Source organism: Lynx rufus, unplaced genomic scaffold (assembly GCF_022079265.1).
Source record: "Lynx rufus isolate CCGP_SWC_20201006 ecotype Redwood Valley unplaced genomic scaffold, mLynRuf1.p SCAF_9, whole genome shotgun sequence".
Taxonomy (NCBI): Eukaryota; Metazoa; Chordata; class Mammalia; order Carnivora; family Felidae; genus Lynx; species Lynx rufus.
The window spans coordinates 4,732,334-4,739,173 of record NW_025814897.1 but is presented as its reverse complement, the minus strand read 5'-3'; positions in this window follow the sequence as shown (position 1 = coordinate 4,739,173).

Genomic DNA, 6,840 nt, shown 5'->3' with positions numbered 1-6,840 from the left:
AGTATGAAAAGAGCCCAAATGTCTATTGACTAATGAGTAGGTAAAGAAGATGTGGTATATATATACAATGGAATATTACTCATCAATCAAAAAGAATGAAATCTTGCCACTTGCAACAATGTAAATGAAACTACAGTGTACTATGCTAAGTTAAACAAGTCAGAGAAAGACAAATATCACATGATTTTACTCATATGTGGAATTTAAGAAACAAAATATGAACATAAGGGAAACAAAAATAATATAAAAGCAGACAGGGAGACAAATCATAAGAGACTCTTAAATAAGGAGAACAAACAGGGTCATTGGTGTGGTGTTGGATGGGATGGGCTAAATGAGCAAGGGGCATTAAGGAGGACAATTTTTGGGATGATCCCTGGGTGTTATAAGTAAGTGATGAATCACTAAATTCTATTCCTGAAATTTAAAAACATGGATTATTTGTAACCTTTCAGATTTTGAAAAAACTTGAAAACAACTGCCATAGTTTTTAAAAACATTATTTGTGATAAGAAAAACATTGTAAATTGCAACCCAATACATATATAGATAGAGAGCAAACAAAAGTTAACAAATATTTATTCTATTTTTTTTTTTTAATTTTTTTTTTCAACGTTTATTTATTTTTGGGACAGAGAGAGACAGAGCATGAACGGGGGAGGGGCAGAGAGAGAGGGAGACACAGAATCGGAAACAGGCTCCAGGCTCTGAGCCATCAGCCCAGAGCCTGACGCGGGGCTCGAACTCACGGACCGCGAGATCGTGACCTGGCTGAAGTCGGACGCTTAACCGACTGCGCCACCCAGGCGCCCCAACAAATATTTATTCTAGAAAACAATACATTCTGATAGTTTTTATTTACTTCATTTGTTTTCAGTGCCATGTGCAACCTATGGAAATGTCCAGCGACAGAGAAGTGATTGAATTCTTCATGGTATTTAATGTTGTCCTATAATTTAAAAAGACGATGCAGATCTTTTTATTTGTAACATAAAAATATCACAACAATATCTTATTAAGAGTAGAAAGCAGGGTGTGAAATACGTAACATTATCTTATTTGTTATAAAACAGTTTGAAAGGCAACATATGCCACAGGCTTAATATTTCCTTCTTTTCTTTTGTAATAGTTGCTGCATTTTCTGAATGCAATCTGGACATAAAGCTATATAGCTAATACTTATTGAGCATTCACTATGTGTGCCAGGCCCTGGACTCAAAGTTTTATATGTTTTATTACTTCATTTAATCCTCTTCAAACATGAGATGGTGTAACCATCCATTTTATGGAGCAGAAATGGAGGCTCAGAGACTCCCAGTAGATTGCCTGGGGTTGGAGTTAATGGAGCTGGAACTCAAACCCATGTGTATCTAACAACAGAGATCATGCTTTGAATGTTAGGCTGTGCTGCCTCCTAGAGAGGAGAATGGTGGATGCATACCAGTTAGGAGGGGCTAGATGTTATTGTGGGAAATAGCCCCAAAGTCTTAATGGCTTATAATAAGGGAAGTCTCTTCCTTGCTCATGCCACATGTCCACCATGATCCTCCTGGGACCAGGATAGAAGAGCACCCACCATAGGTAACTACCAGGTGCCATAAGAGATGGACAGAGAGGTGGCCAGACGCAGTTGTTCCCAAGTGTTGTGTTTGAGGTGGCACATTTCACTCCCACTCACATTTCACAGGTCAGAGCACATCACAGGGCTGCGTCCAGCTTACCGGGTCAGAGGACAATGTGACATTCTTCGTGGACCCTAGTGAGGTTACCATATGGTACCAGCCTGTCTGGGGGACTGTGCAGGGGCAAAGGAGGGGCATGGGTCATTGGTAGGAAATGACAGCAGGACTCATTGAGGATGGGTTTGCTTCATCCTCGACGAGGTGAAATTTGTCACAGAGTGGCCCAAAAACATCACTGACAAAATTAAAGACGTGAACTTCAGAAAATGGAGTTTAGTCAGATGTAATCAGCAAAACATTCAGAAACCACGATGTGATCTTGGCCAAATCCCTGACTGCCTCAGTTTCCCCACTATGGAGAGGATGAGGAGGGAGTGTTGGGCATTGTTTTGTAAGAGCATCAGGAGTGCACACGAGCCAGCATTTTTGTTCTTTTAAATTAATATCAGTTATTCTCACTCCTGAGTGAGTGCTCTGAAAGTGGTCTGGGTAAGAAAACACTGACATCAGCATCCAAGGTGACCTCGTGTTGTGCTTTTATCCTGTGAATAAACTGGCACTAAATGCTGTCCCCCCATAATTCTCCCCAAGTCCCATCAGAGAAGATTCCAGGGCTAAATTCTCCCTCCTGGTTCCAGGGGCCCTGGGTGACTCCTTATGCCCATTCCACAATTAGCACAGAGGTCAGAGGAGACGCTTCTGTGGCCACAGGTGTCTGTCTCTGCCTGGCTTGCCCATGCCCTGCTGGAGGGTGATGCCGGGGCCAGAGCTAGCGAGGTGGCTGGGGCAGGGGGAAAGGGCCCAGGGCAGCCCAGCGTGGTGACTCCACGTGCTCGCAAGACCATGGCTCACTGCTCCATCCGCCGTCCCATGGATCTGCTGCCTGTGGCTGCTGCTGCTGCTTGCCAGCCCCAGCTGCACCAGCACAGGTGAGTGAGGGGTCTGCCCTTTGGGGACTCACAAGTCCTGCAGGACTGCTCCAGCTCTTTCCCGGGGTGCCCAATCCTGCATTCCTCCCATGGGTCCCAGGAGCCCCGAGCCCTCCCTTGGGGCCCCCACTCACTCCCCCTTCCCAGGGCCTAGGGATCCCTCAGCGTCACCAGGGGCCCCGAGGCTTCCCCACTCTTTGCGACCTCCAGCTGCCATTTACAGCCCTCCCAGCCCCTGGCCTGTGATGCTATGAGGTGATCCTGCACTCCATCCATCTACACCCCAAGGCATCGCACAAGAGGGGCACTGAAGGATGGGAGAAAGACAGGCAGAGGGAGCTGAGCCTGAGTGGAGGAGGCACATACTGTCTCTTGCTCACCCCCTCCCAGGAGTCACCCTTAAAGGGCCCCCTCTGCAGCTGCTTACTTCTGAGCTGCATGGATACACACGTGCAGAGGAAAACACAGACACCACAAGCACAGAGGCACACAGGCATGGAACCAGCGACAGCCTCATCTGGGGACTCAGGTATGGGGCTCATGGACAGGCTCACACACAGACCCACACAGCATACATAGCCAATGACATATTGAGGGGAATACACACACACACACACACACACAGGGTCACATGACTAAGCGCCATAAAGCAAACTCTACACATACTAGACACAAGCACAGAAAACCACACACATACCCACAGGTATGATCAAGAACACTCAAAGGGGCCTCAAATCCACACATACAACCAGTACACACACAGACATCAAACACAGATACTCCCACAGGGACACATGTACCCGAGAGATACAGATAATACAGTCACAGACACAGATTTGCACAGCAGATATATGCTCATTCAGAGACAGACACAAATACACATGCATACAGATAAACACAAGAATAAAACATGAAAGCAACCTAAAAACAGGAAACTCATGTCGACAGTCAATATATTCACAGAAAGAGAACTCAGACTCACAGGTGCATAATGTAGATTCACACATACACACACACCACATTCCACATAACTCTGGCACTCCAGTGAAGGCCAGCACAAGCAGATGGAATGCACAGACCCTGGCATGACCTGTTCCAAGTTGTCATGGAAGAGGGTACTTTCCTGGTTCTAACCCTGTGCTGGGCATCTGTCCCATGCCAGTGGCTTATGGAGGGTTGTGCCCAGGCCTGGATTCCAGAAAGTGGCCAGGGTAGGGTGGCCATGAGGACAGGGGCACAGGATAGGGACAGGATACACTTAGAGTGGGAGTGTTTCATGGGGCCATGTCAAGTGTAGGAGACAGGTAGGCTTCCCCAGAACCCCTCCTCCTCTTTCTCTACCACCTGGGGTGCCACCTGCATATTAAACTCATATACCGTCCTTGGTGCCTCTGGCAGCACTGGCTCCTTCTATCCTCGCTGTTAAGGAGCAAAGAGTAACCCCTTGGACTTATTTCAGATTTGCAGCAGCAGCTCCAGGTAAAAACTGACAATGGGGAACAAACTGATGGACTTTTTAGTGGCCCCAGGTGGAATATATTTGGTATTTAAACTATGTTTGTTGGTTTAATGAAAATGGACATGTCTTTGGAGTTGTCAGCATCAAATATAAAACTTTTATTCTACCAAGGTGTGCAGAAAGTCAAATAAGCTTGTCTTATTTCTGTTGCAATTGGTTAGCAAAAAGATGACTTAAAATGATTCTTAATTTTGTCTGTCTCAAAGTTTTCTTGGATAATTGTTAGGATAGCTTTCAAAGTCCTTAACTTGAAAGTTTTGCTTGAATGATAAATAGAACTGAATTCATTGGCCATCTGTGCATTTTCCAAATAGGACTGAGTGCTGTAACATTAATTACTGAACATAGATTTGGGCTTTGGGCTTCTTACTGAAGAGAAGATGAGGATATTTGGGTCTGTTGAGAATATGCTTTGTGATTCCTTAAAAGATTGTACTAGGGAAAAATATGTTTTTAAATTATAAAATGCAATTACACATTTTAGATCTAGAAGAATTCTGGTATAACAGACAGTTCACAATTGATTACTACTTAGTTTTTACTGGAGACTTAGGTTTCTAAGAGTTAAAAGTTTTCTGCTAAATGTAATTAAGACTGACAGAAATAAGAAAAGTAACTCTGCATATAAAAAAAGAAAAGATGTGTAAGAAAGATGTGAGGAATGAGAATACATTTCTGTTGAGATAAAAGAAAGTAATTTTATTTACTTTATTATTTAGGTATTTTATTAATATACAATAGAAGTCGTTGACTTCTTATCTACCATATGTTTAATATTATGTATTTTTCTGTTTTGAGTTGGTTTATAAATTCTTAAGTTAACTATTTAGAAAGTATTTGGAAGTGTTTTTCAGCAAAATAAAATCCCTAAGTGTTGCCTGTTATAGTTTTCCTATAGCTTCAGTGTGGTATAATTTATGTATAATAACACCTTTTTAAAGGAAACAATTTGTTGATATTTAACATATGTAAGGAGTAATGAAGCTATCACCACAGTAAGAGAGTAAACACATTGCATCACTCCCAAAAGTTTGCTCCTGCTCCTTTCTAACCCATCTGTCCTTCTCCTTTGAGGAGGCATTGGAAAGTCTCCTGGAGATTGTTTGAGGGTTTGTAAAGATGATTCTTTGTGACAGATACATTGTCAATGTCTGATGGATTCCTCGTTGTCTCCAATATTATTTCGGCTTCTCCATATTTGAGCCTACCGTTTCTCTCATGGCTCTGATGTGTTTGGAATTCTGTGGAAACATAACATTATTACTGCCTCCCTCGGAATTTGTGCATTTCTAATTTACCTCTGGAGAACTGTCCTTGCTGTGAATATACTAAAGTACCTTAGATTTTTTAAATCATAAATAAGCAGAAAATTTTATACTCACTGTGCCTTTATATGCACACAGTATTACAAATTTCACTCTAATCTGTTCAATTTTCACTATCATTTAAACTGAACTATTTAAAAATTTCTGTAGAAACATCTTATTTGACCCATTTTTTTTTAAGTTCAAGTATAATGAACATAAAATGTAATATTAGATTCAGGTGTACATTATGATTCTGCAATTCTTTACATTTCTCAGTGCTCATCACCATAAGTATACTCTTGATTCCCTTCACCTCTTTTGCCCATCCCCCCACCAATCTCCCCTCTAACCCATGTGTTCTTTAGAAGCTTATTTAATCTACAAGGTTTTTGTCATTTTCCAGCTCTCTTTCTGTTCGTGAGGTCTAATTTGACTCATTTATGGTCTACGAACATACTTCCTATGATTTCTGTTATTGTGGTTGTTCAGATGTATCTTATGGCCACAAATATGGCCCATCTCGGTAAACGTTCTATGTGACCTTGACAGGAATGTATAATCTTCTGTTGGATGAAGTATTCTACAGATGGTAATGGATCCAGTTGATTAGTGATGCTGTTCAGTTCATCTGTGATCTTACTGAATGTCTATATACTGGATCTGTCAGTGACTGATAAAGGGTATTGAATTATCCAGCTATAGTAATGGATTGAGTTCTTTCTACCAGAAGTTTTGTCAGCATTGGCCTTGTGTATCTAGACTCATCTGTTGTTAATGCATGCACATTAGAAATTGTTGAGTCTTTTTGGAGAACTGACTTCTTTACCATTGAAAAAATGCCAGTCATGATCCCTGACAATTTCCCTTACTCTGTAGTGTGTTTGAAGGATAGTTTCACTGGCTACAGATAGTTTAATGTTTCTCTTAACACTTGAAATATTTCATTCTTGATTGTGTGGTTTATGAAAAGAAGTCTTAGGTATTTCTTATCCTTGTTCCTCTTGGGTAAGGTGTTCTTGCGCCCCTCTCTCCTTATACCTCCAACCCCTGCTCCAGATTTCCAAAGCTATTTTAATTATCCATAGTTGAATATTATATATTAAGCATAGTTGATGGGTTTAGTGTTGTTGTTAGTTGTTTGTATGTTTGTTTGGGTATTTGTCCTGCTGTTGATTTTTTTAGTATCCTGGATCTGTGATTTGGTGACCAGTATTCATTCTGGAAAATCCTCCGTCATTATTGCTTCAAGTCTCTCTCCTCCATTGTCATGGTATGCCTAACATGTGTGTGTTTCACATTTTGCAATTGTCCCACTGGTCTTGGGTTTTCTGTGCCATATTTTTATTTTTATTTTCTTTGTGTTCCTTTTTGGAAGGTGCTACTGGCATTTCTTTAGCCTCAAT